Genomic DNA, 13,129 nt, shown 5'->3' with positions numbered 1-13,129 from the left:
GGCACTCATATCTTACAGTAGCCGCAACTGCCAAGCTCCCGTATTGCAGCCTCCAGCTCTGTCTTCACCTGGCACAGGCAGTAACTTTCACAGCCCCTGATGTCCTGGCTGGGGTTGACATGTGGTGCTGCTCTTCATTCCAGGCTCTTTCACAGACCACTCTTTATCGCAGCTTGCAGGTAAGGTGGCTGTACAGCGCACTTTCTGCATTTGATAAGGAAAAAGGGGGATGAGCAGCAGTCTGGGGGGGGGGGGGGCACGCACACAGATGGTGGGGGAGATAGAACAGCAGACATTTAACAGAGTGTAGGGGGGGTGAGAGTAGCAGGCACCCATACAGACTGGGGAGATGGGGAGAAGAGAGCAGCCATGCAACAGACTGGGGGTGGGGGAGAGCAGCAGCATACCTTTCACCTGAAGGGCGGGTAGGGGGAAGGGGCAGTAGGCAGAAATTTTGCCTAGGGTGCCGAGAACCCTTGCACCGGCCCTGGCTGTGAGCAGTATCTGCCATCTGGAGTTAACACGTGTAAGCCAGCCAGGCCTGTTGCAGCAGTTTCCATGCATAACTGAATTTGCCCTTAGGTGTTAATATTATATCTTCATATACCCATTTTAATCTTCAATAATCAACAATTTCTGGGAAAAACAGTCATATGATAAATTAACATTTTTGTATCAATACTATTAGTGGTCATGGACCTGATTAAGAGTTGCACACAATTCCATCTGCATATGGATTTTGCACTTTGCATAATTACCTTAGAGCATTTAGGGGTAATTCTAAATTGTATGGATCTTAGTCATATCTCCACCTGCGTCTGAGTCAGTTTTATTGGGTGGCAACTGGGCTATCACACATAGCATAAGTTTGCAGGCTATTCAGATTTGAGTGTAGGCAGATATCTTCCGGTGAATCTCTTGCACCATCGATAGGTCTGGTGCAAATGGTGCTGATGATAATGACAACTTTCACCTGCAGAATGATGGCGACAGTTCAATCACATAGATGTGGCTGACTCTGAATTCCGGCAAAAAAATCTAAATTTATATCCAAAGAAAATGACTGCAATTGCGGAGGATTACATGCAACTCAGGGCAAAGTCCTGCAATAATGCAATATGGAAATATGTTGCAAGTTTCTACCATACTGATTCAGAGTTCTTTAATATTCAGGACTCCTATTTTCTAGCATCCATAGTTTCTAGTACATTCCTGGTTTTATGTTACTAGTATAAGGTATTTAAGCTTTATTGGCATTACTATTATTCTCTTTTGTCAAAAAACTTTCTTTTGCCTGCAACTTTTGGATACTTATTTGTTCTAATATGGTCACATTAGAGACAGGGCATGTGTATCCTTTTTCTCTTTGATTGTTAAGGGATCAGGAGTGTCACCAGTAAGTTTCCAAAAACCTGGTTTCCAGAAAAGCAGCTAGGCACAAGTGTGCATGTTACTGATGTGCACCCTCACATGTGCACCAGTGCATAGGTTTGCTGCTCTGTTAACAGGCAAATGATTCACTTTCTCTGCTAGCAAAGGATCATCGGGAAGGCTTGCTGCCTATGGGGTATATTCAAATAGTATCGGATCCTCTTCGACGGAGAGGATCCAACACTTCTCTGTTCAATTTGCGGGCATTTCCGACAGGTTTTTGCCCGTTTTCGACAATGCTGATCCGACTTGTTTTTAAAGTCGAATCGTCATTGTTGAAAATGGGCCAAAAACCTGTGGAAATGCCCGCAAATTCAACAAAAAACGTGGATCTACTGCTAATCCGCCAATCCACGTATTTTCTTACAAGTCGTATTTTTCAACAAGTCAGAAAAATGGGACTGGAATTGAATAGGTCGAATACAGATTCGACCTAAAAAAATGTCAAAAAGTGAAGTTTTTCCAACTTGTTGGAGATTCCGACACTAATTGAATAGACCCCTATACCCACCTGATGTTGCTAGGCGTCAAGCCTATTTGCTTAGGACAGCGGTCGCAAATCCGTCGCTTGCGAGCGACGGGTAGCTCGCAGCCGCCATCCGGGTCGCTAGGCCCAACTTCGGGGGGAGTCCATAATTGACTCCCCCGTCCGGTCCCTAGCACTCCTCCGCTGCAGAGGAGACTGACGCTAGAGGTCATACTTGACCTCTAGCACCTGTCATGCACCACAGTGCTATAAATACCCAGAAGTACCAGGAGCGCTCAGCGCTGGCACTCTCGGTACTTCCTTTACACCCCACATACAGCGTTTGGAATCAGATGAGGCTCCCTATGCTAGTCCTAGTATCCCGCTGTGCCTCCTGATTAAAAATGTGTCATGCTGCAGCAGTGGTGCCAGCGGTTTCTCAGTGACAGCAGTGCCACCATTGTCATACTCCTCTGCTGCATGCTCTGGATATGGACCTCTGGCACTGAGCGGTCCTCCCCCCCTCTGCATGACAAACAGAGTATTACACCCCTGGCAGCAAGACCCCTGGCAACAAGCATGACACACAGAGCATTACACCCCTGGCAACGAGACCCCTGGCAATGAGCATGGCACGCAGAGCATTACACCCCTGGCAACGAACATTACACCACTGGCAACAAGACCCCTGGCAACGATCATGACATGCAGAGCATTACACCCCTGGCAACGAACATTACACCACTGGCAACAAGACCCCTGGCAATGAGCATGACACGCAGAGCATTACACCCCTGGCAACAAGACCCTTGGCAACGAGCATGACACGCAGAGCATTACACACCTGGCAACAAACATTACACCACTGGCAACAAAACCCCTGGCAATGAGCATGACACCTCTGGCAACAAGCATGGAACCCAGAGCATTAAACCCCTGGCAATGACCATTACATTTCTGGCAACAAGCATTACACCGCTGGCAACAAGTAGGATACGCAGAGCATGAAACCCCTGGCAATGAGCATGAAACCCCTGGCAATGAGCATGAGACCCCTGACAACGAGCAGGTAATTTAAAATTAATTAGATGCCTTACTGTGGGCCATAATGTGTAATCGTCATTATGGTGTGTGGCATAATGTATTGAGGGCATTGCGGTGTGTGGCATAATGTGTCAGGGGCATTGCGGTGTGTGGCATAATATGTCATGGGCATTACGGTGTGTGGAATAATGTGTCAGGAGCACTGCGGTGTGTGGCATTATGTGTAACAGGCATTATGGTGTGTGGCATATTGTGTAGGTGGCATTACTGTGTGTGGTATAATGCATCATGGGCATTACGTGTGTGGCATAATGTGTAAGGGGCAGTACTATAAGGAGGAAAATGACAAATAATGTAAAGGGCATGAATCAGGATTTTTTTTTTCCTATGGTGGCCAATGTCTGGGCGTGCAGGTTGCAAAACTGGGGTAAAAGGTGGTCTCTTTCTGCAGTGCCACACCCCTTGCAGTGAGGCCACAACTTATTTTTGAAGCACTGGTGCGCATTCATTCTTTACTTTTAATATAGCAATGGGAGGGGCACCAGAATTGTTTTTGCCCATGAGTCCAGTCTTAACACTGAGAGCGCACCAGCAACCATTCAAGTACGGCTTTTAAAATAAAAAAGAACTTTAGTAGCTCCTCAGGAGGTTTAATTGTTCTCGAGTGGCTCACAGCCCAATTAAGGTTGGAGACCACTGGCTTAGGACATATACAGTTTGCAGATCATAGATAGAGGTTGAAAATCACATATATATATATATCGTTGACCATCTTATGAGGAATACAATCTAGTACAGCCTGCTTCTGGCTCCGGCTGCTTTCAATGGATAATAGAGAATGAGCTGAAACTCCATCAGCGTCTCTGAAATACTGCGATATCACCTCAAAATGAAAAGTATTTTTGGATCTTTGATGATATATCTATTTTTTTCTCTTCCCATGTTTCGTCTTTCTTTGATCTGCAACAAATCGCACTGATCTCGGAGAAACAAAGTAATTTATTTTGAAAATATTTGTGTGGTTGCAACAAGCATTAGGTTTCTTATAAAATTCAGAACATTTTAACTATTTCACTGTGCTGTTGATCTATTGCTTTGTTAGGTTGAGTGTATCAATAAGAAATGGTGCATATTGAGTTTTTCCACTATTTCTTATCCTAACCCCTGTTACATGCTCACTGTCTACCCCTAGAGGTGTAGCTAGGTGCCATGGTGCCCATAGCAAGGGTATATTTTGGCACTACCCTCCCCTGTACTGAATTGGGGGCCTAGCCAACATGTGTTGGCATGTTACATTTGAAAAGTAACAATATTTAAAAATCTTAAATTGGTAACAGGGTCAGTTCTAGACCTTGTGGAGCTCAGGGCAAAAGTTTGCTTTGGGTGTCCCCATGTTTAAAATAGGGTCAGTGCGTGCCGAAGGCTTGCAACAACAATATAGGGGCATGGCAGTATAGGTGGTGTAATGGTTAGCATTACTGCCTCACAGCACTGAGGACATGGGTTTGAGTCCCACCATGGCACTACTGTGTGGAGTTTGTCTATTCTCCTAGTGCTTGTGTGGGTTTCCTCCGGGTACTCCGGTTTCCTCCCACAAAACAAAAATAATGGTAGGTTAATTGGCTCCCAACAAAAATTAACACTTGTGTGTGTGTGTGTGTGTGTGTGTGTGTGTGTGTGTGTGTGTGAGGGTGGGCAGAGCTCCAGCATGTGTCGGCTGTCAGTGACTCCTGCTGTCGCCTCTGGCCTGCCCTGTTCCCTACCTAATCTCCGAGTTTGAGTCAGTGTGCACCCCCTCTGCTTCTCCTCCTCCTGCTCTGTGGCTACAAGTGCAGTAGACCGCAGAAAAAAGGGTTGGCAGCCTGCAGCAATGCTTAAAGTGGTCCAAGAGAGGTAATGGAAATCACCCTCTCCTAGTCGCCCCAGTCCCCCCACCCCAATGATGCCACACACCGTAGCCCCTTCCCCTCCTTGCCCAACTGGTGGGTATTCCTACTAGAAAAGATGAATTGTGACACTGGCTGAGTACCAATGACTTTTCTCATTATGCAAGCTGGAAAAAATCACGAGAAGGTATGGAAATCATCCTGAACCCCAAAAAAGTGACAACTGAGATAGCCCGTAATAATAATAATAATAATAATAATAATAATAATAATATTAGAGTAGGCAGATTCTGCTGGCAACTCCATGGGCTGTGAGCAGTATCTGCCATCTGGAGTTAACACGTGGAAGCCAGCCAGGCCTGTTGCAGCAGCTTCCATGCATAACTTAATTTGCCCTTAAGTGTAAATATTATATCTTCATATACCCATTTTAATCTTCAATAATCAACAATTTCTGGGAAAAACAGTCATATGATAAATTAACATTTTTGTATCAATACTATTAGTGGTCATGGACCTGATTAAGAGTTGCACACAATTCAATCTGCATATGGATTTTGCACTTTGCATAATTACCTTAGAGCATTTAGGGGTAATTCTAAATTGTATGGATCTTAGTCATATCTCCACCTGCGTCTGAGTCAGTTTTATTGGGTGGCAACTGGGCTATCACACATAGCATAAGTTTGCAGGCTATTCAGATTTGAGTGTAGGCAGATATCTTCCGGTGAATCTCTTGCACCATCGATAGGTCTGGTGCAAATGGTGCTGATGATAATGACAACTTTCACCTGCAGAATGATGGCGACAGTTCAATCACATAGATGTGGCTGACTCTGAATTCCGGCAAAAAATCTAAATTTATATCCAAAGAAAATGACTGCAATTGCGGAGGATTACATGCAACTCAGGGCAAAGTCCTGCAATAATGCAATATGGAAATATGTTGCAAGTTTCTACCATACTGATTCAGAGTTCTTTAATATTCAGGACTCCTATTTTCTAGCATCCATAGTTTCTAGTACATTCCTGGTTTTATGTTACTAGTATAAGGTATTTAAGCTTTATTGGCATTACTATTATTCTCTTTTGTCAAAAAACTTTCTTTTGCCTGCAACTTTTGGATACTTATTTGTTCTAATATGGTCACATTAGAGACAGGGCATGTGTATCCTTTTTCTCTTTGATTGTTAAGGGATCAGGAGTGTCACCAGTAAGTTTCCAAAAACCTGGTTTCCAGAAAAGCAGCTAGGCACAAGTGTGCATGTTACTGATGTGCACCCTCACATGTGCACCAGTGCATAGGTTTGCTGCTCTGTTAACAGGCAAATGATTCACTTTCTCTGCTAGCAAAGGATCATCGGGAAGGCTTGCTGCCTATGGGGTATATTCAAATAGTATCGGATCCTCTTCGACGGAGAGGATCCAACACTTCTCTGTTCAATTTGCGGGCATTTCCGACAGGTTTTTGCCCGTTTTCGACAATGCTGATCCGACTTGTTTTTAAAGTCGAATCGTCATTGTTGAAAATGGGCCAAAAACCTGTGGAAATGCCCGCAAATTCAACAAAAAACATAGATCTGCGGCTAATCCGCCAATCCACGTATTTTCTTACAAGTCGTATTTTTCAACAAGTCAGAAAAATGGGACTGGAATTGAATAGGTCGAATACAGATTCGACCTAAAAAAATGTCAAAAAGTGAAGTTTTTCCAACTTGTGGGAGATTCCGACACTAATTGAATAGACCCCTATACCCACCTGATGTTGCTAGGCGTCAAGCCTATTTGCTTAGGACAGCGGTCGCCAATCCGTCGCTCGTGAGCTTGCAGCCGCAATCCGGGTCGCTAGGCCCAACTTCGGGGCGAGTCCATAATTGACTCCCCCGTCCGGTCCCTAGCACTCCTCCGCTGCAGAGGAGACTGACGCTAGAGGTCATACTTGACCTCTAGCACCTGTCATGCACCACAGTGCTATAGATATCCAGAAGTGCAAGGAGCGCTCAGCGCTGGCACTCCCGATACTTCCTTTACACCCCACATACAGCGTTTGGAATCAGATGAGGCTCCCTATGCTAGTCCTAGTATCCCGATGTGCCTCCTGATTAAAAATGTGTCATGCTGCAGCAGTGGTGCCAGCGGATTCTCAGTGACAGCAGTGCCACCATTGTCATACTCTTCTGCTGCATGCTCTGGATATGGACCTCTGGCGCTGAGCGGTCCTCCCCCCCTCTGCATGACAAACAGAGTATTACACCCCTGGCAGCAAGACCCTGGCAACAAGCATGACACACAGAGCATTACACCCCTGGCAACGAGACCCCTGGCAACGAGCATGGCACGCAGAGCATTACACCCCTGGCAACGAACATTACACTACTGGCAACAAGACCCCTCGCAACGATCATGACATGCAGAGCATTACACCCCTGGCAACGAACATTACACCACTGGCAACAAGACCCCTGGCAATGAGCATGACACGCAGAGCATTACACCCCTGGCAACAAGACCCTTGGCAACGAGCATGACACGCAGAGCATTACACACCTGGCAACGAACATTACCCCACTGGCAACAAAACCCCTGGCAATGAGCATGACACCCCTGGCAACAAGCATGGAACCCAGAGCATTAAACCCCTGGCAATGACCATTAAATTTCTGGCAACAAGCATTACACCCCTGGCAACAAGTAGGATACGCAGAGCATGAAACCCCTGGCAATGAACATGAAACCCCTGGCAATGAGCATGAGACCCCTGACAATGAGCAGGTAATTTAAAATTAATTAGATGCCTTACTGTGGGCCATAATGTGTAATCGTCATTATGGTGTGTGGCATAATGTATTGAGGGCATTGCGGTGTGTGGCATAATGTGTCAGGGGCATTGCGGTGTGTGGCATAATATGTCATGGGCATTACGGTGTGTGGAATAATGTGTCAGGAGCACTGCGGTGTGTGGCATTATGTGTAACAGGCATTATGGTGTGTGGCATATTGTGTAGGTGGCATTACTGTGTGTGGTATAATGCATCATGGGCATTACGTGTGTGGCATAATGTGTAAGGGGCAGTACTATTATTGGAGCTATCACTGCTGATTCCATGTAAGGCTTCCATGCTCCTGGTATTGCAAGCACAAGAAAATCTATTTCAGAAGGTAGTTTCAAGAGGTTCAAAGGAAGAATTGGATAAATTGTCTCAAATTTTCTCTGGTTAATAAGGGACCAACAGCCTGTTTCCTGTTTACAAAATTGACTTTATTTTGACATTACATGTTCTCTGTGGTGGAGGTAATCCTATACTCTCTTTGTCTTTGCATGTTTCAGGGTCACTTTATATGGGAAATTAAATTTTTAGGTAAATTTTCAACAATATAATAAAAGAAACTAAAATTGTTCAATCTAAACATGTAATAGATTTAATACTGTTGCCTCCTCCCCCCAACCTCATCTCCAATATCTTCTAGCCTTTTTAAATAGGAGTGATACTTAATTCTGCTTAAAACATGCATAATCAGGCATATGTTAAAGATAGACTTACTTTCTTAAATAGGCCATATTCAGAATATTTGAAATAACAGTGGTTTAAAGCACACACAGATTTCCTCCATCCCTGGCAGTAGCTTTCGTACTCTATGCTCCTATGCTCTTTTTTATTTGGAAGAAAATGTGCAATATACACATAAACCATTGTGTAATTATTACCATGATGGAACATGATCTTATAACATCTCAGGACACAGTTAAAGCAAATTACTCCTATTAAATTGGCCCTCATTCCAAAATACCCTTTTTGCTCTTAGCGATAAGTCATTTCTTTTTTTAAGGTTCTAAACGACATAGGTAGCATCCATCTTAATTAGTCGCCACATTCCTGTGAAGTAAAGCAATTATCTGAGGCTCAAAGTAATATAGTTGGAGACTATTGGTATTAGAGTCTTTCAACATGTGATGTGTCCTTAGAATGATTTAATGTTCATATGTATGTTGTAGTGAGTTAATAGTGTGTTAAATACTGATTTAAACCTATAACCAGAGAAAGTCATTTCTTGGAATAGTCACCATAACACATAGTAACTAATAATAATAATAATACAATAATCTACTGTTTCAGTATCTGCAATATAAAATGTAATAATAGCTGAGTAGCTCAGTTTTAGCATTTTAGTATAATGGTAAAAATGTAGTACATCTCTAAATCTTTATCATTTCAATATATTCCTCTAATTACATACTGTTTCAACATGATTTTAATATCACTGCTATTTACCAAAAGCAAAGATATATCTCCTACTCAGCTAATTAATGCAGGTTACAACAATCCCCATTTTATTTAATGGGAACTACTGTCCAATTTTTAAAGCTCTGAAAACACATTTTCCTGAGCTTAAATGTGGGCCATACATCCCCCGCCAATCTGATCCATGACATCAATGATTGGCGATCCATTAGGCATGTTAAAAATCCCCAATGCGCTGATCCCCACCACTTGTTGGATTTCTCCAATTCCCAGAGCCAGTCATTGGCAGAATAGTTATTTGTGACAGATGTCTGGGTCCCATTACTCCCCAGTACCTATTGCTATCTTCAGATGACGATAACCATTGTAGCCTATGGGGTAATTTTGCAAAGGTCTAAGCAGGAGAATGATAACTTGATCACTGGGGCGGCTTTTATGGGAGCCCCTGCTGCCACTGATATTAAATAGGCCCCTAAGCCATGTACTTAGAAGAGCCAGTCACAAAAAAGAAAACATTGCTCTTTGAGATGAACATGTTTATTTCTGAATGTTCATAAATTACCTTTTGGAGTTGTGTTGCTTTTATTACATACTCATTCTCATTTATTTAACATCTCTGAAAACATAATTAAATTGATCTGGACCACAAAATTCACACATGCAATGAGCAATCAGTCAGAGATACATATTTATCAGCACAAACAGATGTTCTTTTAATGCAGTAATACCTTTTGCCATAGCTGTAGAACCAAGCACGTAGAAAATAATACACACAGGAAAGTGCTAATTGCAAAAGTAATTCTACTAATTGCAAATTATCTGTGGCACTTTATACAGTCCTGTTTAAGGCCTATTGGCTGAGCAACAGGAATTTTACTGAACTGCAGATAATTCGCCTTTGCTGACTAATTACATGAACCATATGTGTTGTGAGATCCTTGTGTTCTGTGTACTTAAAGGACATCTTAAAATTGCCTAGCAAAATGTTTTACATATTGATTAGGCGACTTCATGTTTCATATATATATTTAACCAGCATTATTGTTATGGTTGTAAACAGACAAATCATTTTTGGGCTGATAAAAGTGCCCACTTGTATATCCCTATATTTTGATATCACAATGTACAGGTATCATAATAACACCTGAACTTTAAAACTAACTCTGCATCGATTAACTCTTCATTTATATCAATTCATATGAGTCTATTACAAACATCTACTTTCAATTTTCATTACTTAATGAAGCTTCCTACTTTGTCCATTGCAATATTTGTACATTCAATGTTAATGTGTTTAATTGTGCATTTTATTAACACAACATTTTGCCTAAATTATTACAGCAGGCCTGTCTAAATGAATTACCAGTTCCTAATTCAATAGCACATTAAAGTTTACATTCACATTAGTCTAGGCTTGTGTTATGAAATGTTGTAGAAGATAAAATTCATACAGTAGATTATTTTAAGCACATTGCGCAGCGAACCAATTGCAAATTAGATGGGTTTCTTCACAGCCTTTACAATTTCCACTTGACAACTTTAGCAACATTTAGTATATAAGTGTATTAAAACACAATTTCTCACTAAAAACACAAAACAACCCCACCTCCACAAAATATTATCATATATATACACTTGTTATTCTAGAGGGAATCTCCTTGCGGAATAACTATTGACAGCATCAACAATGATGGTTCCTGCAGAGATACAAAAGCTTTTTATAACAAAATGAAGAAGTGAAACTTTTAACAAAAATACATTCAGACACATTGTTTTTTTTTCCGTCAGTCAAATATGATGCAAAATCCACACAAAATACTCACATTTAGCACAGCTGACAAAATGAATTAATGCAAAGCAATTTTATTTGTGTTTGAGTATATTAACCCTATGGTAGTAACTGGTGTTTGTTTCCTTTTATTTAAACTGCTCTTAGCAGAATAAGCTATAAAAACAAAGGTCACCTAGGCGCTACCAATAGCTGCTGTTCAAGGAGTGTGTTAAGCTCCAAAGCATATATATATATATATATATATATAGAGAGAGAGAGAGAGAGAGAGAGAGAGAGAGAGGGAAAGTAAGATTGAACAGTGCTTGGGGGTTAGTCCGAATACACTGAATAAAATCTATATATTTAAATTACATACTGTGTATCAAGCATGCGGTCTAGTTTAAAAGATAAATTATTTAATCAATATAAAATACTGGTGCAGATTAAATACATAAAAATAAAAAGGGACACATTCATATAATTACCAATTGAGGTTCAATTTCCATAGACTGGTCTTGTATAGAATACACCAGGAGGGTGTTGGCCACTTGTTAGTGCACTGAAAATAAAGAACATATGTCACCTTTATAATGATCTTCAGACACAGTCGCTGTATAGAATAAAAGTATGCCCAACAATCCGGTAAATTGCCCAGCAATAGAGAGTGTATGGAGAATTGTTACCCATTCCTTGTATGCTGTATATTGCCTGCTGCCTGATGGTCCTAGCTTCTATTATGCAGGTACAGTACAACAGTGGTTCTGAGATGATAAAAAGGATCCTTTCTGTAATGTTTCTGGTCCAGATAGAAAAATCTACTTATTATACAATTAGGTAAAAGCTCAACGCGTTTCAATGTGGCAGCACACACATCTTCCTCAGGAGCAGAAAAAGGTTGAATATGAGAATAAATTAAATTTACTATGTTTTGCTATGATATTGAATCTTTAATATGCTGTTTTTAATGGAGAGATTTAATTCACTGGATTAACATCTTGAAGTATTTGACACCTCTGCCTACTCTCCAGGCCTGTGCTAGAATCTCTAGCAGTTCAGTGTATGGAACCACTTCACATAAGCCACAGGACAAGATTTATGTTACTGTCCAATCAGCATTCAGTGTCAGGAGACTCTTACATTCTAATTGGTAAATAGTTGCAACTACCCTCTAATATAATTGCTGGGAGTTATGTACTGGCAATGACGGTAAGCAGAACAGCCAAACTGGTTCTCAAGTGTACCAAGTGACAGTGTAGGACTGCAGGGGTATTAAATAGTTAATTTAGATCTCCAATATAGATTGGAAGGGAAGGGCTGGGGGGGGGGGGACTGTATAATAAAGACAGTATAGGTCAAGGCTCTGTATATTGGTTATTAAGTGATCATTCTCTGTTTTGCTATATTGTGTATTGTTAAATAAGATGCTTGCTGTGCTGTGTATCAGTCATACTCCTTATACTGTAAATTGGTCACTAGAATGGTCTGTGTGAACTCTCTCTGTAGTTTACAGAGATATTAGAGTTATCTGTGTATGCCAGTAGCTCTCAAACTGTGTGCCGAGACACCCTGGGGTGCAAGGCCTGATCAAGGGTTGCAGCCACCCTAGACTAATACAGAAGTGGGCGCCCCCGCCCCTTCCCCACTCCCCACCACCAATTTTTTTTGCTCATATTTAGCTAAAAATCTGTAATTATGTATCAAAATCTACCGCAAATTAAATTATTGTTTGCTGATACAAATTGTATTTTTTTTATTCAAAAGAAACATAGACTAATGACAATAATATGAAATGACACATTAAATATAGTCGTCAAACTCACCGTTTCCATCAACAGTTTATATCAAGCTCCTTTTTCTTGCTTTAGAAGCTACAAACATTTCGATTATATCATCAAACTTCAAGTACTGCAGGAAGTCACTTTCAATGAATAACAGTGCAAGAGCTGTGAGGTTTTTCTTGATGTAAAGTTGACCTCAAGTAGTTTTTTACCCTCTTTAAAGCAGAAAAAGATCTTTTGCAGCTACAGTTAGTGACGGCCATACTTAAAAAGAGGCGCAGTACTATTTCAACATTTGGGAACATTGATTCTACATTACAGTTTTTTAACAATGTTAAGAGTCTTTATGCTTCTGATGTATTTTTAATAGTTTTTTCCTTGTAGCTTTTATAAACTTTCACTAAAGAGGCTAAATGAACACACAGAACCCCTATAGTAATATGCTCCAGTCAGACCTCCCTATGCTCCCAGCTGCCTTCCCCATTATAATTTTGTTCCAGACAGATTCCAGA

General features: G+C 41.3%; 1 protein-coding gene across 1 annotated transcript in view; it reads left to right on the top strand.

Moving 5' to 3' along the window:
• The window catches only part of PAX5 (paired box 5), a 278,836-nt gene that overhangs the window by 56,751 nt on the left and 208,956 nt on the right, over positions 1-13,129 (top strand). The window lies entirely within an intron of this gene.

The sequence above is a fragment of the Pseudophryne corroboree genome, chromosome 1, assembly GCF_028390025.1.
Source record: "Pseudophryne corroboree isolate aPseCor3 chromosome 1, aPseCor3.hap2, whole genome shotgun sequence".
NCBI lineage: Eukaryota > Metazoa > Chordata > Amphibia > Anura > Myobatrachidae > Pseudophryne > Pseudophryne corroboree.
This window is presented reverse-complemented; position numbering and strand designations above follow the sequence as displayed.